Source organism: Sceloporus occidentalis, unplaced genomic scaffold (genome assembly GCF_023333645.1).
Source record: "Sceloporus occidentalis isolate IW3139 unplaced genomic scaffold, rSceOcc1.0.p SCAF_597, whole genome shotgun sequence".
Lineage (NCBI taxonomy): Eukaryota > Metazoa > Chordata > Lepidosauria > Squamata > Phrynosomatidae > Sceloporus > Sceloporus occidentalis.
The window spans coordinates 1-25815 of record NW_028317577.1 but is presented as its reverse complement, the minus strand read 5'-3'; the positions used below and the strand labels follow the sequence as shown (position 1 = coordinate 25815).

The 25815-nt window shown below is 44.1% G+C and overlaps 15 non-coding genes across 15 annotated transcripts; all 15 read left to right on the top strand.

Annotated features, from left to right (window-relative positions):
• The first annotated feature begins 1635 nt into the window (after positions 1–1635).
• TRNAV-AAC (transfer RNA valine (anticodon AAC)) lies at positions 1636–1708 on the top strand. Its single transcript has one exon. It is a non-coding gene; the product is annotated as a tRNA-Val (tRNA).
• A 454-nt stretch (positions 1709–2162) lies between these two features.
• TRNAV-CAC (transfer RNA valine (anticodon CAC)) lies at positions 2163–2236 on the top strand. Its single transcript has one exon. It is a non-coding gene; the product is annotated as a tRNA-Val (tRNA).
• A 287-nt stretch (positions 2237–2523) lies between these two features.
• Positions 2524–2596, top strand: TRNAV-AAC (transfer RNA valine (anticodon AAC)). Its single transcript has one exon. It is a non-coding gene; the product is annotated as a tRNA-Val (tRNA).
• Positions 2597–3261: 665 nt separating this feature from the next.
• TRNAV-AAC (transfer RNA valine (anticodon AAC)) lies at positions 3262–3334 on the top strand. Its single transcript has one exon. It is a non-coding gene; the product is annotated as a tRNA-Val (tRNA).
• A 453-nt stretch (positions 3335–3787) lies between these two features.
• On the top strand, positions 3788–3860 carry TRNAV-CAC (transfer RNA valine (anticodon CAC)). Its single transcript has one exon. It is a non-coding gene; the product is annotated as a tRNA-Val (tRNA).
• A 7276-nt stretch (positions 3861–11136) lies between these two features.
• Positions 11137–11209, top strand: TRNAV-AAC (transfer RNA valine (anticodon AAC)). Its single transcript has one exon. It is a non-coding gene; the product is annotated as a tRNA-Val (tRNA).
• Positions 11210–11663: 454 nt separating this feature from the next.
• TRNAV-CAC (transfer RNA valine (anticodon CAC)) lies at positions 11664–11737 on the top strand. The gene has a single exon. It is a non-coding gene; the product is annotated as a tRNA-Val (tRNA).
• Positions 11738–12024: 287 nt separating this feature from the next.
• Positions 12025–12097, top strand: TRNAV-AAC (transfer RNA valine (anticodon AAC)). Its single transcript has one exon. It is a non-coding gene; the product is annotated as a tRNA-Val (tRNA).
• A 664-nt stretch (positions 12098–12761) lies between these two features.
• Positions 12762–12834, top strand: TRNAV-AAC (transfer RNA valine (anticodon AAC)). Its single transcript has one exon. It is a non-coding gene; the product is annotated as a tRNA-Val (tRNA).
• A 453-nt stretch (positions 12835–13287) lies between these two features.
• Positions 13288–13360, top strand: TRNAV-CAC (transfer RNA valine (anticodon CAC)). Its single transcript has one exon. It is a non-coding gene; the product is annotated as a tRNA-Val (tRNA).
• A 7277-nt stretch (positions 13361–20637) lies between these two features.
• TRNAV-AAC (transfer RNA valine (anticodon AAC)) lies at positions 20638–20710 on the top strand. The gene has a single exon. It is a non-coding gene; the product is annotated as a tRNA-Val (tRNA).
• A 454-nt stretch (positions 20711–21164) lies between these two features.
• Positions 21165–21238, top strand: TRNAV-CAC (transfer RNA valine (anticodon CAC)). The gene has a single exon. It is a non-coding gene; the product is annotated as a tRNA-Val (tRNA).
• A 287-nt stretch (positions 21239–21525) lies between these two features.
• On the top strand, positions 21526–21598 carry TRNAV-AAC (transfer RNA valine (anticodon AAC)). The gene has a single exon. It is a non-coding gene; the product is annotated as a tRNA-Val (tRNA).
• A 664-nt stretch (positions 21599–22262) lies between these two features.
• On the top strand, positions 22263–22335 carry TRNAV-AAC (transfer RNA valine (anticodon AAC)). The gene has a single exon. It is a non-coding gene; the product is annotated as a tRNA-Val (tRNA).
• Positions 22336–22788: 453 nt separating this feature from the next.
• On the top strand, positions 22789–22861 carry TRNAV-CAC (transfer RNA valine (anticodon CAC)). The gene has a single exon. It is a non-coding gene; the product is annotated as a tRNA-Val (tRNA).
• Positions 22862–25815: the final 2954 nt, after the last annotated feature.

The following is a 25815-nucleotide window of genomic DNA, read 5'->3' as shown; positions in this document are numbered from 1 at the left end:
AGAGGCTCGAGTGAGACGAACGTGGAGACCGAAATCCAAAAGAATAAATGAGAGTCTAACCAGTCCTGTGAAATAAGAACTGCAACAAATAAGATCCGATGCAGGCCACAGGAGTCAGTAGACAACGGCGAACGTCCATGTCACCAGGAGACAGCCTCAGAAGGTGCGGTGGAGAGCAGGAAGGAGGAGACAACGGATCAACCACCCCGGGTGGAAGGAGACAGCGACAACGAGTTCACGCTGGAAGCATACCGGAGCCAAAAAAAAATAATTAAATAAAGAAATGTCAAAGAGAGCACATCGGCACGGGCGACAGCGGAACTTCATGCATAAGATGCCTCCGAGTAGCTCAGGTATGTGTAGGAGAGCGCTTGGAGTGCACCACTTCCCATTCTCGGGCAAGCCGTTTGGGAGGAGACCTGGCGAGCGGGAGCTGAGCCCGCGTAGAGGCGAGTTGTGCAGGTGCTTCAAGCAGGCCCCAATCAGAGAGCAATTGAGAGCCTGCAGCCGGTGTTTTAACCAGGTGTGTGGTGCCATCTCGGTTGATGAGTAGACGAGTGGGATACCCCCATCGATAGGGAGTTTTGTGAGCCCTCAGCGCAGCAGCAACGGCTAGAAAAGCCCTACGATGTTGTAGAGTATATTGAGACAGGTCTTGAAAAAACTGTAAACCACGATATTGCTCCGGTAGAGCATTCTTGTGTCTAGCCTTCTGCATAAATTGATCCTTGAGCGCATAAAAATGAATCCGTAGGATAACATCCCGCGGAGGTGAGCCTTGTAATGTTTTAGGACGAGGCAATCTATGTATGCGGTCGATCGAAATCTCCGTGGACGTGGATAGCTCCAATACCGAGCGGAACAGCGTGGTGGCATAGGTAAGTAAATCCTCCGAGGCGACGTCTTCGGGGATACCACGGATTCGCAGATTATTGCGACGAGAACGATCCTCTATATCGCTAAGTTTGAGACGTAAAGAGTCCACTTCATCCTGCAGAGAATTACACGTGTCGACCACAGAGTTGTGTGCCGACGTGAACTCCTCCATCTTGTCTTCAAGATGTGCAGTGCGGCCTCCAAGTTCTCGGATATCCTTTTGGATTTCAGAGAGAGCATCCGTCATATCATGTTTAAATTTCGTCAAGCAGCAATTTCATCGCGGAGATGGTCAGAGCCTGATGGTCGGAGTCTTCTGCTGCAGGTGAAGGAGAACGCTGAACAGGAACGACATCAAGGTCTTGTGAGGCGTCCGAGTCTTCCCCTCCATCTTGGATCACCGGTAAAGCGCGGGACGCTGTCTTCCTTCTCGATTTAGACTCGAAAAAGGTAGGTATATTGTGCGCAGATGGTTTTGCCTTGCCCGCAGACATCATGGAAACCAGTAGAGTCGAAAAATCATAAGTCAGGACCGAAAAAAGAAATAAAAAGGGCCGTTGTATAAAAATGCTGGAGGAGCTCCACCACCATGCGTCCTACTCCATTGCCGACCAAGCCACGCCCCCCTGTTTTATGAATTTAAAACTACACCTGCATTTCTTGCAAAGGTAGCACAGGTTGAGTTGTTTTTGTTTTTTTAAACCATGTTTCCAAAGAAAGAGTACTTTCAGAGAGGTGAGAAGAACGCAGTCGGGTCAAGTTTCTGTAGTGTAGTGGTTATCACGTTTGCCTAACACGCTAAAGGTCCCTGGTTCGAAACCAGGCGGGAACATGTTTTGTGTAGAGTTCATTTTGTTATGCATGCTGTACATCATTAAAAAAAAACACCTACTCATTTCACGAAAATCCCATCATTGCACCATGAAATCACTGTGCCGTTCATATCATTTGTTCAGTGTTAGAAATTGCTGAAATTCATAAAGAACGCAAATTGAAATGATCTGTATGGGATTCTTAGAGTGTTTAAGCTCCCAAGTCGAATTCTTGTAAAGGAGCTAAAAATGAAAACTTCTTAGCAGGGTTCTTAAAATCAGAGAAAATTTAAGCTTAACTGTAGAGGGGATGTAAACATTTCACCATAACTATGTCACAGATTTTCCCTGGGGTGTAGCCTACTCAACTGTGAAGTTTCTTAGCACTTTGCTGACCCAATTCTGAGGTTTTGTCTCTACGTTCTAGTAACACATATTGTCTGAAAGCGTTTGAAAGATACCATTGCCAGACTTGTTTCTGTGGTGTAGTGGTTGTCACGTCCGCCTCACACGCGAAAGGTCCTTGGTTTCGAAACCGAGCAGAAACAACTATTGTTTTATGAATTTAAAACTACACCTGCATTTCTTGCAAAGGTAGCACAGGTTGAGTTGTTTTTGTTTTTTTAAACCATTTTTCCAAAGAAAGAGTACTTTCAGAGAGGTGAGAAGAATGCGGGCAGGTCAAGTTTCTGTAGTGTAGTGGTTATCACGTTTTCCTAACACGCCAAAGGTCTCTGGTTTGAAACCAGGCAGGTTGAGTTGTTTTTGTTTTTTTAAACCATGTTTCCAAAGAAAGAGTACTTTCAGAGAGGTGAGAAAAACGCAATCAGGTCAAGTTTCTGTAGTGTAGTGGTTATCACGTTTGCCTAACACGCAAAAGGTCCCTGGTTCGAAACCAGGCAGGGACATGTTTCGTGTAGAGTTCATTTTGTTATGCATGCTGTACATCATTAAAAAAAACCACCTACTCATTTCACGAAAATCCCATCATTGCACCATGAAATCACTGTGCCGTTCATATCATTTGTTCAGTGTTAGAAATTGCTGAAATTCATAAAGAACGCAAATTGAAATGATCTGTATGGGATTCTTAGAGTGTTTAAGCTCCCAAATCAAATTCTTGTAAAGGAGCTAAAAATGAAAACTTCTTAGCAGGGTTCTTAAAATCAGAGAAAATTTGAGCTTAACTGTAGAGGGGATGTAAACATTTCACTATAACTATGTCACAGATTTTCCCTGGGGTGTAGCCTACTCAACTGTGAAGTTTCTTAGCACTTTGCTGACCCAATTCTGAGGTTTTGTCTCTACTTTCTAGTAACACATATTGTCTGAAAGCGTTTGAAAGTTTCCGTTGCCAGACTTGCTTCTGTAGTGTAGTGGTTGTCACGTCCACCTCACACGCGAAATAGTCCTTGGTTCGAAACCGAGCAGAAACAACTATTGTTTTATGAATTTAAAACTACACCTGCATTTATTGCAAAGGTAGCACAGGTTGAGTTGTTTTTGTTTTTGTAAACCATGTTTCCAAAGAAAGGGTACTTTCAGAGAGGTGAGAAGAATGCAGTCAGGTCAAGTTTCTGTAGTGTAGTGGTTATCACGTTTGCCTAACACGCAAAAGGTCCCTGGTTCGAAACCAGGCAGGAGCATGTTTCGTGTAGAGTTCATTTTGTTATGCATGCTGTACATCATTAAAAAAAAAACCTACTCATTTCACGAAAATCCCATCATTGCACCATGAAATCACTGTGCCGTTCATATCATTTGTTCAGTGTTAGAAATTGCTGAAATTCATAAAGAACGCAAATTGAAATGATCTGTATGGGATTCTTAGAGTGTTTAAGCTCCCAAGTCGAATTCTTGTAAAGGAGCTAAAAATGAAAACTTCTTAGCAGGGTTCTTAAAATCAGAGAAAATTTAAGCTTAACTGTAGAGGGGATGTAAACATTTCACCATAACTATGTCACAGATTTTCCCTGGGGTGTAGCCTACTCAACTGTGAAGTTTCTTAGCACTTTGCTGACCCAATTCTGAGGTTTTGGCTCTACTTTCTAGTAACACATATTGTCTGAAAGCGTTTGAAAGTTTCCGTCGCCAGACTTGTTTCTGTAGTGTAGTGGTTATCACGTTCGCCTCACACGCGAAAGGTCCTTGGTTCGAAACCGAGCAGAAACAGCTATTGTTTTATGAATTTATTTTTGAAATTTAACATTTTTATTAGGTTTTTTTTTTTTCCTTTTGAAAAGGCACAATATACAAATTTTACAGAAACAGACTGTCAGGACATACAATGGCGAATACATAGTATCCCAAGTCAGCACTTACAAACAATATGAGAAGAATAATCAAATAATAGTCACATCAGGATACCCAGACATCTTAGCGAGAGCAACAAGTATACAGAATACATGTACAGAATAGTTGATAGCTAACACATAGTATCACGGTACCCGAAAAGTGGTGACAATAAGTATAAATGCAGACCGTGCCACTAACAGCCTGAAAGCCGCATTAAGAGTGCCACGGAGGAGCAAACCAGGACAACAAGGCGCCTGGAAGAACTGTGAAACAAGAATATAAACCGAAACTTGACTCTGGGAGCAAGTACCTTAAATTGAAAAAATTAGGTGTAATGTAGATTTACAGAGGTCATCGGGAATAATGATCAGCATCACGTATAAAACAAAGAAGAACACGATATAGGTAGGCCCTGCAAGGCGAGGAACGAGTCCTCCCATAAACCATGTCCTCAAGCAGTAGACAACAGAAACATAAAAGGCGACTAACAAGAACGGCTAGAACGTCTGGGCACGGCTCACCAGCACCCGGGACTAGTCACTCTCCCAGAACGCGGCATCACGTATGAGAAGCCAAGGAGACCAAACTTTGTCGTACTGAATCAGTTGATGGTCATTCCTGAAAGAGAGTTTTTCCATCTCGTGTACACGATCTAAATGCTGGCGTATAGCCGAGACACGGGGTATCTCTGCGGACTTCCAGTGGCGGGCGATCAGTAATTTAACAGACAAAAAAAAATGTATAATTAATTTCCTACTAGAAGGAGGAAGATGGTCGGGGAACATGTGTAAGAGCGCCAGCTGTGGCTGAAAAGGGAGGCAAACCTCTAGAGAGGATTCAAGAAACCGAAACAGCTTCCTCCATATCGCTAATATAGGTGGGCACAACCACCAGACATGCAACATTGTACCCTCAGAACAACACCCCTTCCAACAGAGGGAGGAGCAAGAGGGAAACATGCGCGAGAGGCGTTTAGGCGTCAAATACCATCTACAGGTTAGCTTTTTTTGTAGTTCCACATGATTGGTACAGTGCGCCACACCCCTCATTGCCTCTTCAGCTTCAAGCCACAGCTCAAGCGGAAATGTAGTGTCCAACTCCTTTTCCCACGCTAACATATGGGGGAGTTTCTTCTCCCAGAGACCAGAGAGGAGAGAGGCATAGCACACCGAAATCGCACCTTTACGGGGCACAGAAGCCGAACATAAAAGAATGATTGGGTGTGAGGATGAAATATCAACCGGCAAACAAGGTTTGTCGGATTGAAGTAAGTGCCTAATTTGTAAGTATTTATAAAAGTCCCGTGATGAAATGGAAAATGTGGTACACAAATCAGAGAACGGTCGTAAAGAACCGCGGTGGAAGAGGTCACCTAAACGGATGGGGGAGAGAGACTCCCAAGCATGTATTTGTAAGCGTGGGATTAACAGTTCTAAGGAACTTAACGGTGTAGCCTTAGTGAGGTGGTGAAGTGAAGGAAGCCGATTAGCAACCCGAGACCACGCCCAAAACGTACAAAGCGTTGTGGGTGGAAGAGGAGGGAGAGGAGGAATATATCGAGTTGGAAGCCAAAGGAGCTGCGATACTGAGTAAGGACGCAAATAGGAATTCTCCAACAACACCCATCTAGGGATGTAATCGCGGAAATGAAAAGCAGCCGCTTGTGAGAGAATCGCTGCCTTGTAGTATGCCACAATGTCCGGTGCACCCATACCCCCCTTGAACCGAGGAGAGAAAAAGGACTGTCGTGAGATCCTAGAGCGACCACTCAAATTAATAAAATCATTAAGCGAGGTTTGTATGCGCGAAAGAAACCTAGAAGGCACAGCAACCGGGACTGCCCTGAAAACGTACAGCAGTTTTGGTAGGACCATCATTTTAACCGACGCAATGCGCCCGAGCCAGGAGAAGTCGAATGATCGCCAACCATGCATTGTGGAGAGTATATGCTTCCATAGAGGGACAATATTAAAATCATTCAATGTGGACAAGGACTTAGGTAACTTAATTCCCAAATAAGAAAGATAGTCACGTCTCCACTCAAAATTGTATGTGGCCCGAAGTGAGGAGGATAGGTGAGCCGGAAGATGCATGGGCATAGCTTGTGTTTTGTGTACGTTTAATTTATGGTAAGACACCGCTGAATAATGTGACTCCCAAGCATGTATTTGTAAGTGTGGGATTAACAGTTCTAAGGAATTTAACGGTGTAGCCTTAGTGAGGTGGTGAAGTGAAGGAAGCCGATTAGCAACCCGAGACCACGCCCAAAACGTACAAAGCGTTGTGGGTGGAAGAGGAGGGAGAGGAGGAATATATCGAGTTGGAAGCCAAAGGAGCTGCGATACTGAGTAAGGACGCAAATAGGAATTCTCCAACAACACCCATCTAGGGATGTAATCGCGGAAATGAAAAGCAGCCGCTTGTGAGAGAATCGCTGCCTTGTAGTATGCCACAATGTCCGGTGCACCCATACCCCCCTTGAACCGAGGAGAGAAAAAGGACTGTCGTGAGATCCTAGAGCGATTCATGACCCCCCGCATGTTGGAAACCGTGGATCAACGGATCAGATCGAATAGATTGGGCCAATGGTTCTAGAGCCAATGTGTACAGCAGAGGGGATAACGGACAACCCTGACGCGTCCCATTAGAAATTGAAAACGGAGGAGAAAGAAAACCTGAAAAAAGGACAGATGCAGAAGGAGAGGAGTAGAGGGCCATAATGGAGCGAATCATGGAAGGTGAGAAAGCAAATTTCCAAAGAACAGAAGAAAGAAAAAGCCAATGTAGCCTGTCAAAGGCTTTTTCCGCATCGAACGAAAGGAAAAGACATGGGGTTTTGTGTCGCGAGGCCTCCCAGGAAAGGTCAATAAACTTGTGGGTATTATCATTCGCTTGTCTATGTCGAACAAAACCCACCTGGTCAGAGTGAAGAAGGAGAGGGAGAATCGCGGAGAGCCTATTTGCTAAAAGTTTGGCATAAATCTTAATATCATTATTCAACAACGAGATAGGACGAAAATTCTCACATCTATCTGGTGCTTTGCCTGGCTTAGGAAGGGTAACTATATGTGCACGAAGGTTTTCAGTCGGAATACACCCCTTAGACATGAAAGAGCGAAAAAGAGAAAGAAGGTGAGGACCTAGAACGGGGAAGAAAGTTTTATAGTATAGACCCGTCAGGCCATCTGGACCAGGGGCAGATTTGTTTTTAAGTTGGCGAGTGATAATGCGTATTTCATCCAAATCTATGGGAGCATCGAGGCTAAGTCTCATATCATCCGTGAGAGAGGGCAAGGAGACAGAGGCAAGATAAGCGTTAATAGAGTCGAGTGCAGGCTGAGGAGTAGAAGTGTCATTAGAAAGATTATAGAGAGAGGAATAGTAAGCAGCAAATTCGCTAGCAATCTGGGACGGGTCCTGTAAAACCAACCCTCGTGAAGATCGAAGAGAAGAGGGACGCGCCAGGGCCGAAAAATGTCTAAGTTTATGCGCAAGCATAGTATCCGCCTTGTTCCCTTTGGAATAAAGCTGTGTGGCGAGATTGGATTTCAGCCAATTTGAGTTTAATGCGTCGAATCTCAACAGCGTGTAGGGGAGACGGAGAACATTTATTCAGGGCCTCTAAGTCATATAGTTGGAGAAGCAAAGAATGTTTGTCATCCTCTCTACTCCTTTGTTTTTTCAGGTGCGAGGCCATGCTAATAAACTGACCCCGAATCACAGCCTTATGGGCATTCCACAAGGTCTCAACCGAGTTCACAGAATCAGTGTTCTCCTGAAAAAACATATCTAAGTGTGAATGTATTTGTGACGTAAAGGAATCGTCAGAAAGAAGAGAGTCATTAAGGCGCCAGGAGCCTTTGCCTTGGAAAGGATGTGCGACACGTAGCTGCAAGCGCAAGGGAGCATGATCAGACCAATCAATGACACCGATAGAGCAGTCCCGGATTGCTTGAAGCGTAATTTTATCAACTAAAATGCAGTCGATTCTGGTATAAGAATTGTGTGGTGCAGAAAAAAAAGAATAATCCCTTTCAGAAGGGTGTCGAAGGCGCCAAACATCATATAATTGAAATAAATGTAAAGTATTGGACAAGGAGTTAGCAAGAGATCTCATCTGCCTGCCATAAGTACCCGTCAGGGCAGAGGATGTATCGAAGAGGGGGTTAACAAATGCATTGAGATCGCCGCATAAAATAAGATGGCCACTTTTAACGGAGTCTACTTTAGATAACAACTTCTTAAAAAAATGTGACTGGGAGGTGTTGGGCGCATAAAAGGAAACCAAAGTATAAGCAATAGAATTAATAACACAATTAATGATCAGATATCTACCCTGGGGGTCTGCCGTCTTTTTAGTCAACTGAAAAGAAAGATGCTTCGAAATAAAAATAGAGACTCCCGCCTTACACGTTTTAGCCATGGAATGGAAGTGCCACGGGAAATCCCTAAAAAAAAAATTTGGAGGGGAGGGCTGTTTAAAATGAGTTTCCTGCACACAGAGAATGTGAGCGTGGTGTTTCTTGGCCTCAGAGTGAAGCAATTTCCGTTTGTGTGGAGTATTCAGGCCATTTACGTTTAATGACAAAAGGTTAAGGGACGCCATATTGATAGACAATAAAAGAGAAGGGACCTAATACGGTGATGGACATGAAACTGAGCAGAGACCCCCAGAGGAGAAAATCCCAAATTGCATAATGGGATGAGCCGTGTCCAGAACAAAAAAAATTCAAAATAATATGCAAACCTATACAGTGCATGTAAGAGAAAAGAATACAAAATTGACAGAACCATAACCATACGTAAACCAGCATCCCATAAGTAGCAATGGAATAGGTGCGCTCCCAGAGTAAAAAAAAGAAAAACACAAAACTGATATGAAACTCAAAACTGAAGCGGCCCATACAGCTGTGGGCCGGCGGGGGGGGGGGGGGTGGAAACCTGTACCATGCAGAGAGACTGCACAGGGAGGTAAAGGCCATACCCAAGGAGGGCTAGGAGACCTCCAAAATAGTTAAAAGAAAGAAAGAGACCCCAATGGGCAACTAAAGAAAAACTTTGTGACTTATGTGAGAATATGTGTGTGTGTGTGCAGGCTAGAGAGGCGTGATGGTGCAAAAGAATATGTGGAGAGTGTGTCCTCTCTACTTCATGTAAAAAGAGAGCACAGAGTAATATAAAGTGGCGTAGTAGAGGGGAAGGTATGCAGTACTGTATATGAATGCGTAACAGTAGGTCAAGCCGGCCTAAAACACCAGGCCAAGTACAGAGTATCGAAAAGCCGAATGTAAATAATGTAATGAAGTGTGTATGAGGAAAAAGTGAAAGTGTCGTGTAGGGTGATATGCAAGCTTGGCAAGACTACATGAAGTCAGAGTCATAAGCCGCCGGGATAGCACATGAAAATAAATAAAAAACCAAACACCTTAAAACCAAAAAAAAAAGGGGTGACAGTATCACATAAAACAGCGGGTCTCACCACCGCAGCCCGGGAAGACGACCCCAAAGCCCTGGAGAGGCTCGAGTGAGACGAACGTGGAGACCGAAATCCAAAAGAATAAATGAGAGTCTAACCAGTCCTGTGAAATAAGAACTGCAACAAATAAGATCCGATGCAGGCCACAGGAGTCAGTAGACAACGGCGAACGTCCATGTCACCAGGAGACAGCCTCAGAAGGTGCGGTGGAGAGCAGGAAGGAGGAGACAACGGATCAACCACCCCGGGTGGAAGGAGACAGCGACAACGAGTTCACGCTGGAAGCATACCGGAGCCAAAAAAAAAAAAAAATTTAAATAAAGAAATGTCAAAGAGAGCACATCGGCACGGGCGACAGCGGAACTTCATGCATAAGATGCCTCCGAGTAGCTCAGGTATGTGTAGGAGAGCGCTTGGAGTGCACCACTTCCCATTCTCGGGCAAGCCGTTTGGGAGGAGACCTGGCGAGCGGGAGCTGAGCCCGCGTAGAGGCGAGTTGTGCAGGTGCTTCAAGCAGGCCCCAATCAGAGAGCAATTGAGAGCCTGCAGCCGGTGTTTTAACCAGGTGTGTGGTGCCATCTCGGTTGATGAGTAGACGAGTGGGATACCCCCATCGATAGGGAGTTTTGTGAGCCCTCAGCGCAGCAGCAACGGCTAGAAAAGCCCTACGATGTTGTAGAGTATATTGAGACAGGTCTTGAAAAAACTGTAAACCACGATATTGCTCCGGTAGAGCATTCTTGTGTCTAGCCTTCTGCATAAATTGATCCTTGAGCGCATAAAAATGAATCCGTAGGATAACATCCCGCGGAGGTGAGCCTTGTAATGTTTTAGGACGAGGCAATCTATGTATGCGGTCGATCGAAATCTCCGTGGACGTGGATAGCTCCAATACCGAGCGGAACAGCGTGGTGGCATAGGTAAGTAAATCCTCCGAGGCGACGTCTTCGGGGATACCACGGATTCGCAGATTATTGCGACGAGAACGATCCTCTATATCGCTAAGTTTGAGACGTAAAGAGTCCACTTCATCCTGCAGAGAATTACACGTGTCGACCACAGAGTTGTGTGCCGACGTGAACTCCTCCATCTTGTCTTCAAGATGTGCAGTGCGGCCTCCAAGTTCTCGGATATCCTTTTGGATTTCAGAGAGAGCATCCGTCATATCATGTTTAAATTTCGTCAAGCAGCAATTTCATCGCGGAGATGGTCAGAGCCTGATGGTCGGAGTCTTCTGCTGCAGGTGAAGGAGAACGCTGAACAGGAACGACATCAAGGTCTTGTGAGGCGTCCGAGTCTTCCCCTCCATCTTGGATCACCGGTAAAGCGCGGGACGCTGTCTTCCTTCTCGATTTAGACTCGAAAAAGGTAGGTATATTGTGCGCAGATGGTTTTGCCTTGCCCGCAGACATCATGGAAACCAGTAGAGTCGAAAAATCATAAGTCAGGACCGAAAAAAGAAATAAAAAGGGCCGTTGTATAAAAATGCTGGAGGAGCTCCACCACCATGCGTCCTACTCCATTGCCGACCAAGCCACGCCCCCCTGTTTTATGAATTTAAAACTACACCTGCATTTCTTGCAAAGGTAGCACAGGTTGAGTTGTTTTTGTTTTTTTAAACCATGTTTCCAAAGAAAGAGTACTTTCAGAGAGGTGAGAAGAACACAGTCGGGTCAAGTTTCTGTAGTGTAGTGGTTATCACGTTTGCCTAACACGCTAAAGGTCCCTGGTTCGAAACCAGGCAGGAACATGTTTTGTGTAGAGTTCATTTTGTTATGCATGCTGTACATCATTAAAAAAAAACACCTACTCATTTCACGAAAATCCCATCATTGCACCATGAAATCACTGTGCCGTTCATATCATTTGTTCAGTGTTAGAAATTGCTGAAATTCATAAAGAACGCAAATTGAAATGATCTGTATGGGATTCTTAGAGTGTTTAAGCTCCCAAGTCGAATTCTTGTAAAGGAGCTAAAAATGAAAACTTCTTAGCAGGGTTCTTAAAATCAGAGAAAATTTAAGCTTAACTGTAGAGGGGATGTAAACATTTCACCATAACTATGTCACAGATTTTCCCTGGGGTGTAGCCTACTCAACTGTGAAGTTTCTTAGCACTTTGCTGACCCAATTCTGAGGTTTTGTCTCTGCGTTCTAGTAACACATATTGTCTGAAAGCGTTTGAAAGATACCATTGCCAGACTTGTTTCTGTGGTGTAGTGGTTGTCACGTCCGCCTCACACGCGAAAGGTCCTTGGTTTCGAAACCGAGCAGAAACAACTATTGTTTTATGAATTTAAAACTACACCTGCATTTCTTGCAAAGGTAGCACAGGTTGAGTTGTTTTTGTTTTTTTAAACCATTTTTCCAAAGAAAGAGTACTTTCAGAGAGGTGAGAAGAATGCGGGCAGGTCAAGTTTCTGTAGTGTAGTGGTTATCACGTTTTCCTAACACGCCAAAGGTCTCTGGTTTGAAACCAGGCAGGTTGAGTTGTTTTTGTTTTTTTAAACCATGTTTCCAAAGAAAGAGTACTTTCAGAGAGGTGAGAAGAACGCAATCAGGTCAAGTTTCTGTAGTGTAGTGGTTATCACGTTTGCCTAACACGCAAAAGGTCCCTGGTTCGAAACCAGGCAGGGACATGTTTCGTGTAGAGTTCATTTTGTTATGCATGCTGTACATCATTAAAAAAAACCACCTACTCATTTCACGAAAATCCCATCATTGCACCATGAAATCACTGTGCCGTTCATATCATTTGTTCAGTGTTAGAAATTGCTGAAATTCATAAAGAACGCAAATTGAAATGATCTGTATGGGATTCTTAGAGTGTTTAAGCTCCCAAATCAAATTCTTGTAAAGGAGCTAAAAATGAAAACTTCTTAGCAGGGTTCTTAAAATCAGAGAAAATTTAAGCTTAACTGTAGAGGGGATGTAAACATTTCACCATAACTATGTCACAGATTTTCCCTGGGGTGTAGCCTACTCAACTGTGAAGTTTCTTAGCACTTTGCTGACCCAATTCTGAGGTTTTGTCTCTACTTTCTAGTAACACATATTGTCTGAAAGCGTTTGAAAGTTTCCGTTGCCAGACTTGCTTCTGTAGTGTAGTGGTTATCACGTCCACCTCACACGCGAAAAGTCCTTGGTTCGAAACTGAGCAGAAACAACTATTGTTTTATGAATTTAAAACTACACCTGCATTTCTTGCAAAGGTAGCACAGGTTGAGTTGTTTTTGTTTTTGTAAACCATGTTTCCAAAGAAAGAGTACTTTCAGAGAGGTGAGAAGAATGCAGCCAGGTCAAGTTTCTGTAGTGTAGTGGTTATCACGTTTGCCTAACACGCAAAAGGTCCCTGGTTCGAAACCAGGCAGGAGAATGTTTCGTGTAGAGTTCATTTTGTTATGCATGCTGTACATCATTAAAAAAAAAACCTACTCATTTCACGAAAATCCCATCATTGCACCATGAAATCACTGTGCCGTTCATATCATTTGTTCAGTGTTAGAAATTGCTGAAATTCATAAAGAACGCAAATTGAAATGATCTGTATGGGATTCTTAGAGTGTTTAAGCTCCCAAGTCGAATTCTTGTAAAGGAGCTAAAAATGAAAACTTCTTAGCAGGGTTCTTAAAATCAGAGAAAATTTAAGCTTAACTGTAGAGGGGATGTAAACATTTCACCATAACTATGTCACAGATTTTCCCTGGGGTGTAGCCTACTCAACTGTGAAGTTTCTTAGCACTTTGCTGACCCAATTCTGAGGTTTTGGCTCTACTTTCTAGTAACACATATTGTCTGAAAGCGTTTGAAAGTTTCCGTCGCCAGACTTGTTTCTGTAGTGTAGTGGTTATCACGTTCGCCTCACACGCGAAAGGTCCTTGGTTCGAAACCGAGCAGAAACAGCTATTGTTTTATGAATTTATTTTTGAAATTTAACATTTTTATTAGGTTTTTTTTTTTTCCTTTTGAAAAGGCACAATATACAAATTTTACAGAAACAGACTGTCAGGACATACAATGGCGAATACATAGTATCCCAAGTCAGCACTTACAAACAATATGAGAAGAATAATCAAATAATAGTCACATCAGGATACCCAGACATCTTAGCGAGAGCAACAAGTATACAGAATACATGTACAGAATAGTTGATAGCTAACACATAGTATCACGGTACCCGAAAAGTGGTGACAATAAGTATAAATGCAGACCGTGCCACTAACAGCCTGAAAGCCGCATTAAGAGTGCCACGGAGGAGCAAACCAGGACAACAAGGCGCCTGGAAGAACTGTGAAACAAGAATATAAACCGAAACTTGACTCTGGGAGCAAGTACCTTAAATTGAAAAAATTAGGTGTAATGTAGATTTACAGAGGTCATCGGGAATAATGATCAGCATCACGTATAAAACAAAGAAGAACACGATATAGGTAGGCCCTGCAAGGCGAGGAACGAGTCCTCCCATAAACCATGTCCTCAAGCAGTAGACAACAGAAACATAAAAGGCGACTAACAAGAACGGCTAGAACGTCTGGGCACGGCTCACCAGCACCCGGGACTAGTCACTCTCCCAGAACGCGGCATCACGTATGAGAAGCCAAGGAGACCAAACTTTGTCGTACTGAATCAGTTGATGGTCATTCCTGAAAGAGAGTTTTTCCATCTCGTGTACACGATCTAAATGCTGGCGTATAGCCGAGACACGGGGTATCTCTGCGGACTTCCAGTGGCGGGCGATCAGTAATTTAACAGACAAAAAAAAATGTATAATTAATTTCCTACTAGAAGGAGGAAGATGGTCGGGGAACATGTGTAAGAGCGCCAGCTGTGGCTGAAAAGGGAGGCAAACCTCTAGAGAGGATTCAAGAAACCGAAACAGCTTCCTCCATATCGCTAATATAGGTGGGCACAACCACCAGACATGCAACATTGTACCCTCAGAACAACACCCCTTCCAACAGAGGGAGGAGCAAGAGGGAAACATGCGCGAGAGGCGTTTAGGCGTCAAATACCATCTACAGGTTAGCTTTTTTTGTAGTTCCACATGATTGGTACAGTGCGCCACACCCCTCATTGCCTCTTCAGCTTCAAGCCACAGCTCAAGCGGAAATGTAGTGTCCAACTCCTTTTCCCACGCTAACATATGGGGGAGTTTCTTCTCCCAGAGACCAGAGAGGAGAGAGGCATAGCACACCGAAATCGCACCTTTACGGGGCACAGAAGCCGAACATAAAAGAATGATTGGGTGTGAGGATGAAATATCAACCGGCAAACAAGGTTTGTCGGATTGAAGTAAGTGCCTAATTTGTAAGTATTTATAAAAGTCCCGTGATGAAATGGAAAATGTGGTACACAAATCAGAGAACGGTCGTAAAGAACCGCGGTGGAAGAGGTCACCTAAACGGATGGGGGAGAGAGACTCCCAAGCATGTATTTGTAAGCGTGGGATTAACAGTTCTAAGGAACTTAACGGTGTAGCCTTAGTGAGGTGGTGAAGTGAAGGAAGCCGATTAGCAACCCGAGACCACGCCCAAAACGTACAAAGCGTTGTGGGTGGAAGAGGAGGGAGAGGAGGAATATATCGAGTTGGAAGCCAAAGGAGCTGCGATACTGAGTAAGGACGCAAATAGGAATTCTCCAACAACACCCATCTAGGGATGTAATCGCGGAAATGAAAAGCAGCCGCTTGTGAGAGAATCGCTGCCTTGTAGTATGCCACAATGTCCGGTGCACCCATACCCCCCTTGAACCGAGGAGAGAAAAAGGACTGTCGTGAGATCCTAGAGCGACCACTCAAATTAATAAAATCATTAAGCGAGGTTTGTATGCGCGAAAGAAACCTAGAAGGCACAGCAACCGGGACTGCCCTGAAAACGTACAGCAGTTTTGGTAGGACCATCATTTTAACCGACGCAATGCGCCCGAGCCAGGAGAAGTCGAATGATCGCCAACCATGCATTGTGGAGAGTATATGCTTCCATAGAGGGACAATATTAAAATCATTCAATGTGGACAAGGACTTAGGTAACTTAATTCCCAAATAAGAAAGATAGTCACGTCTCCACTCAAAATTGTATGTGGCCCGAAGTGAGGAGGATAGGTGAGCCGGAAGATGCATGGGCATAGCTTGTGTTTTGTGTACGTTTAATTTATGGTAAGACACCGCTGAATAATGTGACTCCCAAGCATGTATTTGTAAGTGTGGGATTAACAGTTCTAAGGAATTTAACGGTGTAGCCTTAGTGAGGTGGTGAAGTGAAGGAAGCCGATTAGCAACCCGAGACCACGCCCAAAACGTACAAAGCGTTGTGGGTGGAAGAGGAGGGAGAGGAGGAATATATCGAGTTGGAAGCCAAAGGAGCTGCGATACTGAGTAAGGACGCAAATAGGAATTCTCCAACAACACCCATCTAGGGATGTAATCGCGGAAATGAAAAGCAGCCGCTTGTGAGAGAATCGCTGCCTTGTAGTATGCCACAATGTCCGGTGCACCCATACCCCCCTTGAACCGAGGAGAGAAAAAGGACTGTCGTGAGATCCTAGAGCGATTCATGACCCCCCGCATGTTGGAAACCGTGGATCAACGGATCAGATCGAATAGATTGGGCCAATGGTTCTAGAGCCAATGTGTACAGCAGAGGGGATAACGGACAACCCTGACGCGTCCCATTAGAAATTGAAAACGGAGGAGAAAGAAAACCTGAAAAAAGGACAGATGCAGAAGGAGAGGAGTAGAGGGCCATAATGGAGCGAATCATGGAAGGTGAGAAAGCAAATTTCCAAAGAACAGAAGAAAGAAAAAGCCAATGTAGCCTGTCAAAGGCTTTTTCCGCATCGAACGAAAGGAAAAGACATGGGGTTTTGTGTCGCGAGGCCTCCCAGGAAAGGTCAATAAACTTGTGGGTATTATCATTCGCTTGTCTATGTCGAACAAAACCCACCTGGTCAGAGTGAAGAAGGAGAGGGAGAATCGCGGAGAGCCTATTTGCTAAAAGTTTGGCATAAATCTTAATATCATTATTCAACAACGAGATAGGACGAAAATTCTCACATCTATCTGGTGCTTTGCCTGGCTTAGGAAGGGTAACTATATGTGCACGAAGGTTTTCAGTCGGAATACACCCCTTAGACATGAAAGAGCGAAAAAGAGAAAGAAGGTGAGGACCTAGAACGGGGAAGAAAGTTTTATAGTATAGACCCGTCAGGCCATCTGGACCAGGGGCAGATTTGTTTTTAAGTTGGCGAGTGATAATGCGTATTTCATCCAAATCTATGGGAGCATCGAGGCTAAGTCTCATATCATCCGTGAGAGAGGGCAAGGAGACAGAGGCAAGATAAGCGTTAATAGAGTCGAGTGCAGGCTGAGGAGTAGAAGTGTCATTAGAAAGATTATAGAGAGAGGAATAGTAAGCAGCAAATTCGCTAGCAATCTGGGACGGGTCCTGTAAAACCAACCCTCGTGAAGATCGAAGAGAAGAGGGACGCGCCAGGGCCGAAAAATGTCTAAGTTTATGCGCAAGCATAGTATCCGCCTTGTTCCCTTTGGAATAAAGCTGTGTGGCGAGATTGGATTTCAGCCAATTTGAGTTTAATGCGTCGAATCTCAACAGCGTGTAGGGGAGACGGAGAACATTTATTCAGGGCCTCTAAGTCATATAGTTGGAGAAGCAAAGAATGTTTGTCATCCTCTCTACTCCTTTGTTTTTTCAGGTGCGAGGCCATGCTAATAAACTGACCCCGAATCACAGCCTTATGGGCATTCCACAAGGTCTCAACCGAGTTCACAGAATCAGTGTTCTCCTGAAAAAACATATCTAAGTGTGAATGTATTTGTGACGTAAAGGAATCGTCAGAAAGAAGAGAGTCATTAAGGCGCCAGGAGCCTTTGCCTTGGAAAGGATGTGCGACACGTAGCTGCAAGCGCAAGGGAGCATGATCAGACCAATCAATGACACCGATAGAGCAGTCCCGGATTGCTTGAAGCGTAATTTTATCAACTAAAATGCAGTCGATTCTGGTATAAGAATTGTGTGGTGCAGAAAAAAAAGAATAATCCCTTTCAGAAGGGTGTCGAAGGCGCCAAACATCATATAATTGAAATAAATGTAAAGTATTGGACAAGGAGTTAGCAAGAGATCTCATCTGCCTGCCATAAGTACCCGTCAGGGCAGAGGATGTATCGAAGAGGGGGTTAACAAATGCATTGAGATCGCCGCATAAAATAAGATGGCCACTTTTAACGGAGTCTACTTTAGATAACAACTTCTTAAAAAAATGTGACTGGGAGGTGTTGGGCGCATAAAAGGAAACCAAAGTATAAGCAATAGAATTAATAACACAATTAATGATCAGATATCTACCCTGGGGGTCTGCCGTCTTTTTAGTCAACTGAAAAGAAAGATGCTTCGAAATAAAAATAGAGACTCCCGCCTTACACGTTTTAGCCATGGAATGGAAGTGCCACGGGAAATCCCTAAAAAAAAAATTTGGAGGGGAGGGCTGTTTAAAATGAGTTTCCTGCACACAGAGAATGTGAGCGTGGTGTTTCTTGGCCTCAGAGTGAAGCAATTTCCGTTTGTGTGGAGTATTCAGGCCATTTACGTTTAATGACAAAAGGTTAAGGGACGCCATATTGATAGACAATAAAAGAGAAGGGACCTAATACGGTGATGGACATGAAACTGAGCAGAGACCCCCAGAGGAGAAAATCCCAAATTGCATAATGGGATGAGCCGTGTCCAGAACAAAAAAAATTCAAAATAATATGCAAACCTATACAGTGCATGTAAGAGAAAAGAATACAAAATTGACAGAACCATAACCATACGTAAACCAGCATCCCATAAGTAGCAATGGAATAGGTGCGCTCCCAGAGTAAAAAAAAGAAAAACACAAAACTGATATGAAACTCAAAACTGAAGCGGCCCATACAGCTGTGGGCCGGCGGGGGGGGGGGGGGGTGGAAACCTGTACCATGCAGAGAGACTGCACAGGGAGGTAAAGGCCATACCCAAGGAGGGCTAGGAGACCTCCAAAATAGTTAAAAGAAAGAAAGAGACCCCAATGGGCAACTAAAGAAAAACTTTGTGACTTATGTGAGAATATGTGTGTGTGTGTGCAGGCTAGAGAGGCGTGATGGTGCAAAAGAATATGTGGAGAGTGTGTCCTCTCTACTTCATGTAAAAAGAGAGCACAGAGTAATATAAAGTGGCGTAGTAGAGGGGAAGGTATGCAGTACTGTATATGAATGCGTAACAGTAGGTCAAGCCGGCCTAAAACACCAGGCCAAGTACAGAGTATCGAAAAGCCGAATGTAAATAATGTAATGAAGTGTGTATGAGGAAAAAGTGAAAGTGTCGTGTAGGGTGATATGCAAGCTTGGCAAGACTACATGAAGTCAGAGTCATAAGCCGCCGGGATAGCACATGAAAATAAATAAAAAACCAAACACCTTAAAACCAAAAAAAAAAGGGGTGACAGTATCACATAAAACAGCGGGTCTCACCACCGCAGCCCGGGAAGACGACCCCAAAGCCCTGGAGAGGCTCGAGTGAGACGAACGTGGAGACCGAAATCCAAAAGAATAAATGAGAGTCTAACCAGTCCTGTGAAATAAGAACTGCAACAAATAAGATCCGATGCAGGCCACAGGAGTCAGTAGACAACGGCGAACGTCCATGTCACCAGGAGACAGCCTCAGAAGGTGCGGTGGAGAGCAGGAAGGAGGAGACAACGGATCAACCACCCCGGGTGGAAGGAGACAGCGACAACGAGTTCACGCTGGAAGCATACCGGAGCCAAAAAAAAAAAAAAATTTAAATAAAGAAATGTCAAAGAGAGCACATCGGCACGGGCGACAGCGGAACTTCATGCATAAGATGCCTCCGAGTAGCTCAGGTATGTGTAGGAGAGCGCTTGGAGTGCACCACTTCCCATTCTCGGGCAAGCCGTTTGGGAGGAGACCTGGCGAGCGGGAGCTGAGCCCGCGTAGAGGCGAGTTGTGCAGGTGCTTCAAGCAGGCCCCAATCAGAGAGCAATTGAGAGCCTGCAGCCGGTGTTTTAACCAGGTGTGTGGTGCCATCTCGGTTGATGAGTAGACGAGTGGGATACCCCCATCGATAGGGAGTTTTGTGAGCCCTCAGCGCAGCAGCAACGGCTAGAAAAGCCCTACGATGTTGTAGAGTATATTGAGACAGGTCTTGAAAAAACTGTAAACCACGATATTGCTCCGGTAGAGCATTCTTGTGTCTAGCCTTCTGCATAAATTGATCCTTGAGCGCATAAAAATGAATCCGTAGGATAACATCCCGCGGAGGTGAGCCTTGTAATGTTTTAGGACGAGGCAATCTATGTATGCGGTCGATCGAAATCTCCGTGGACGTGGATAGCTCCAATACCGAGCGGAACAGCGTGGTGGCATAGGTAAGTAAATCCTCCGAGGCGACGTCTTCGGGGATACCACGGATTCGCAGATTATTGCGACGAGAACGATCCTCTATATCGCTAAGTTTGAGACGTAAAGAGTCCACTTCATCCTGCAGAGAATTACACGTGTCGACCACAGAGTTGTGTGCCGACGTGAACTCCTCCATCTTGTCTTCAAGATGTGCAGTGCGGCCTCCAAGTTCTCGGATATCCTTTTGGATTTCAGAGAGAGCATCCGTCATATCATGTTTAAATTTCGTCAAGCAGCAATTTCATCGCGGAGATGGTCAGAGCCTGATGGTCGGAGTCTTCTGCTGCAGGTGAAGGAGAACGCTGAACAGGAACGACATCAAGGTCTTGTGAGGCGTCCGAGTCTTCCCCTCCATCTTGGATCACCGGTAAAGCGCGGGACGCTGTCTTCCTTCTCGATTTAGACTCGAAAAAGGTAGGTATATTGTGCGCAGATGGTTTTGCCTTGCCCGCAGACATCATGGAAACCAGTAGAGTCGAAAAATCATAAGTCAGGACCGAAAAAAGAAATAAAAAGGGCCGTTGTATAAAAATGCTGGAGGAGCTCCACCACCATGCGTCCTACTCCATTGCCGACCAAGCCACGCCCCCCTGTTTTATGAATTTAAAACTACACCTGCATTTCTTGCAAAGGTAGCACAGGTTGAGTTGTTTTTGTTTTTTTAAACCATGTTTCCAAAGAAAGAGTACTTTCAGAGAGGTGAGAAGAACACAGTCGGGTCAAGTTTCTGTAGTGTAGTGGTTATCACGTTTGCCTAACACGCTAAAGGTCCCTGGTTCGAAACCAGGCAGGAACATGTTTTGTGTAGAGTTCATTTTGTTATGCATGCTGTACATCATTAAAAAAAAACACCTACTCATTTCACGAAAATCCCATCATTGCACCATGAAATCACTGTGCCGTTCATATCATTTGTTCAGTGTTAGAAATTGCTGAAATTCATAAAGAACGCAAATTGAAATGATCTGTATGGGATTCTTAGAGTGTTTAAGCTCCCAAGTCGAATTCTTGTAAAGGAGCTAAAAATGAAAACTTCTTAGCAGGGTTCTTAAAATCAGAGAAAATTTAAGCTTAACTGTAGAGGGGATGTAAACATTTCACCATAACTATGTCACAGATTTTCCCTGGGGTGTAGCCTACTCAACTGTGAAGTTTCTTAGCACTTTGCTGACCCAATTCTGAGGTTTTGTCTCTGCGTTCTAGTAACACATATTGTCTGAAAGCGTTTGAAAGATACCATTGCCAGACTTGTTTCTGTGGTGTAGTGGTTGTCACGTCCGCCTCACACGCGAAAGGTCCTTGGTTTCGAAACCGAGCAGAAACAACTATTGTTTTATGAATTTAAAACTACACCTGCATTTCTTGCAAAGGTAGCACAGGTTGAGTTGTTTTTGTTTTTTTAAACCATTTTTCCAAAGAAAGAGTACTTTCAGAGAGGTGAGAAGAATGCGGGCAGGTCAAGTTTCTGTAGTGTAGTGGTTATCACGTTTTCCTAACACGCCAAAGGTCTCTGGTTTGAAACCAGGCAGGTTGAGTTGTTTTTGTTTTTTTAAACCATGTTTCCAAAGAAAGAGTACTTTCAGAGAGGTGAGAAGAACGCAATCAGGTCAAGTTTCTGTAGTGTAGTGGTTATCACGTTTGCCTAACACGCAAAAGGTCCCTGGTTCGAAACCAGGCAGGGACATGTTTCGTGTAGAGTTCATTTTGTTATGCATGCTGTACATCATTAAAAAAAACCACCTACTCATTTCACGAAAATCCCATCATTGCACCATGAAATCACTGTGCCGTTCATATCATTTGTTCAGTGTTAGAAATTGCTGAAATTCATAAAGAACGCAAATTGAAATGATCTGTATGGGATTCTTAGAGTGTTTAAGCTCCCAAATCAAATTCTTGTAAAGGAGCTAAAAATGAAAACTTCTTAGCAGGGTTCTTAAAATCAGAGAAAATTTGAGCTTAACTGTAGAGGGGATGTAAACATTTCACTATAACTATGTCACAGATTTTCCCTGGGGTGTAGCCTACTCAACTGTGAAGTTTCTTAGCACTTTGCTGACCCAATTCTGAGGTTTTGTCTCTACTTTCTAGTAACACATATTGTCTGAAAGCGTTTGAAAGTTTCCGTTGCCAGACTTGCTTCTGTAGTGTAGTGGTTATCACGTCCACCTCACACGCGAAAAGTCCTTGGTTCGAAACTGAGCAGAAACAACTATTGTTTTATGAATTTAAAACTACACCTGCATTTCTTGCAAAGGTAGCACAGGTTGAGTTGTTTTTGTTTTTGTAAACCATGTTTCCAAAGAAAGAGTACTTTCAGAGAGGTGAGAAGAATGCAGCCAGGTCAAGTTTCTGTAGTGTAGTGGTTATCACGTTTGCCTAACACGCAAAAGGTCCCTGGTTCGAAACCAGGCAGGAGAATGTTTCGTGTAGAGTTCATTTTGTTATGCATGCTGTACATCATTAAAAAAAAAACCTACTCATTTCACGAAAATCCCATCATTGCACCATGAAATCACTGTGCCGTTCATATCATTTGTTCAGTGTTAGAAATTGCTGAAATTCATAAAGAACGCAAATTGAAATGATCTGTATGGGATTCTTAGAGTGTTTAAGCTCCCAAGTCGAATTCTTGTAAAGGAGCTAAAAATGAAAACTTCTTAGCAGGGTTCTTAAAATCAGAGAAAATTTAAGCTTAACTGTAGAGGGGATGTAAACATTTCACCATAACTATGTCACAGATTTTCCCTGGGGTGTAGCCTACTCAACTGTGAAGTTTCTTAGCACTTTGCTGACCCAATTCTGAGGTTTTGGCTCTACTTTCTAGTAACACATATTGTCTGAAAGCGTTTGAAAGTTTCCGTCGCCAGACTTGTTTCTGTAGTGTAGTGGTTATCACGTTCGCCTCACACGCGAAAGGTCCTTGGTTCGAAACCGAGCAGAAACAGCTATTGTTTTATGAATTTATTTTTGAAATTTAACATTTTTATTAGGTTTTTTTTTTTTCCTTTTGAAAAGGCACAATATACAAATTTTACAGAAACAGACTGTCAGGACATACAATGGCGAATACATAGTATCCCAAGTCAGCACTTACAAACAATATGAGAAGAATAATCAAATAATAGTCACATCAGGATACCCAGACATCTTAGCGAGAGCAACAAGTATACAGAATACATGTACAGAATAGTTGATAGCTAACACATAGTATCACGGTACCCGAAAAGTGGTGACAATAAGTATAAATGCAGACCGTGCCACTAACAGCCTGAAAGCCGCATTAAGAGTGCCACGGAGGAGCAAACCAGGACAACAAGGCGCCTGGAAGAACTGTGAAACAAGAATATAAACCGAAACTTGACTCTGGGAGCAAGTACCTTAAATTGAAAAAATTAGGTGTAATGTAGATTTACAGAGGTCATCGGGAATAATGATCAGCATCACGTATAAAACAAAGAAGAACACGATATAGGTAGGCCCTGCAAGGCGAGGAACGAGTCCTCCCATAAACCATGTCCTCAAGCAGTAGACAACAGAAACATAAAAGGCGACTAACAAGAACGGCTAGAACGTCTGGGCACGGCTCACCAGCACCCGGGACTAGTCACTCTCCCAGAACGCGGCATCACGTATGAGAAGCCAAGAGACCAAACTTTGTCGTACTGAATCAGTTGATGGTCATTCCTGAAAGAGAGTTTTTCCATCTCGTGTACACGATCTAAATGCTGGCGTATAGCCGAGACACGGGGTATCTCTGCGGACTTCCAGTGGCGGGCGATCAGTAATTTAACAGACAAAAAAAAATGTATAATTAATTTCCTACTAGAAGGAGGAAGATGGTCGGGGAACATGTGTAAGAGCGCCAGCTGTGGCTGAAAAGGGAGGCAAACCTCTAGAGAGGATTCAAGAAACCGAAACAGCTTCCTCCATATCGCTAATATAGGTGGGCACAACCACCAGACATGCAACATTGTACCCTCAGAACAACACCCCTTCCAACAGAGGGAGGAGCAAGAGGGAAACATGCGCGAGAGGCGTTTAGGCGTCAAATACCATCTACAGGTTAGCTTTTTTTGTAGTTCCACATGATTGGTACAGTGCGCCACACCCCTCATTGCCTCTTCAGCTTCAAGCCACAGCTCAAGCGGAAATGTAGTGTCCAACTCCTTTTCCCACGCTAACATATGGGGGAGTTTCTTCTCCCAGAGACCAGAGAGGAGAGAGGCATAGCACACCGAAATCGCACCTTTACGGGGCACAGAAGCCGAACATAAAAGAATGATTGGGTGTGAGGATGAAATATCAACCGGCAAACAAGGTTTGTCGGATTGAAGGTAAGTGCCTAATTTGTAAGTATTTATAAAAGTCCCGTGATGAAATGGAAAATGTGGTACACAAATCAGAGAACGGTCGGTAAAGAACCGCGGTGGAAGAGGTCACCTAAACGGATGGGGGAGAGAGACTCCCAAGCATGTATTTGTAAGCGTGGGATTAACAGTTCTAAGGAACTTAACGGTGTAGCCTTAGTGAGGTGGTGAAGTGAAGGAAGCCGATTAGCAACCCGAGACCACGCCCAAAACGTACAAAGCGTTGTGGGTGGAAGAGGAGGGAGAGGAGGAATATATCGAGTTGGAAGCCAAAGGAGCTGCGATACTGAGTAAGGACGCAAATAGGAATTCTCCAACAACACCCATCTAGGGATGTAATCGCGGAAATGAAAAGCAGCCGCTTGTGAGAGAATCGCTGCCTTGTAGTATGCCACAATGTCCGGTGCACCCATACCCCCCTTGAACCGAGGAAGAGAAAAAGGACTGTCGTGAGATCCTAGAGCGACCACTCAAATTAATAAAATCATTAAGCGAGGTTTGTATGCGCGAAAGAAACCTAGAAGGCACAGCAACCGGGACTGCCCTGAAAACGTACAGCAGTTTTGGTAGGACCATCATTTTAACCGACGCAATGCGCCCGAGCCAGGAGAAGTCGAATGATCGCCAACCATGCATTGTGGAGAGTATATGCTTCCATAGAGGGACAATATTAAAATCATTCAATGTGGACAAGGACTTAGGTAACTTAATTCCCAAATAAGAAAGATAGTCACGTCTCCACTCAAAATTGTATGTGGCCCGAAGTGAGGAGGATAGGTGAGCCGGAAGATGCATGGGCATAGCTTGTGTTTTTGTGTACGTTTAATTTATGGTAAGACACCGCTGAATAATGTGACTCCCAAGCATGTATTTGTAAGTGTGGGATTAACAGTTCTAAGGAATTTTAACGGTGTAGCCTTAGTGAGGTGGTGAAGTGAAGGAAGCCGATTAGCAACCCGAGACCACGCCCAAAACGTACAAAGCGTTGTGGGTGGAAGAGGAGGGAGAGGAGGAATATATCGAGTTGGAAGCCAAAGGAGCTGCGATACTGAGTAAGGACGCAAATAGGAATTCTCCAACAACACCCATCTAGGGATGTAATCGCGGAAATGAAAAGCAGCCGCTTGTGAGAGAATCGCTGCCTTGTAGTATGCCACAATGTCCGGTGCACCCCATACCCCCCTTGAACCGAGGAGAGAAAAAGGACTGTCGTGAGATCCTAGAGCGATTCATGACCCCCCGCATGTTGGAAACCGTGGATCAACGGATCAGATCGAATAGATTGGGCCAATGGTTCTAGAGCCAATGTGTACAGCAGAGGGGATAACGGACAACCCTGACGCGTCCCATTAGAAATTGAAAACGGAGGAGAAAGAAAACCTGAAAAAAGGACAGATGCAGAAGGAGAGGAGTAGAGGGCCATAATGGAGCGAATCATGGAAGGTGAGAAAGCAAATTTCCAAAGAACAGAAGAAAGAAAAAGCCAATGTAGCCTGTCAAAGGCTTTTTCCGCATCGAACGAAAGGAAAAG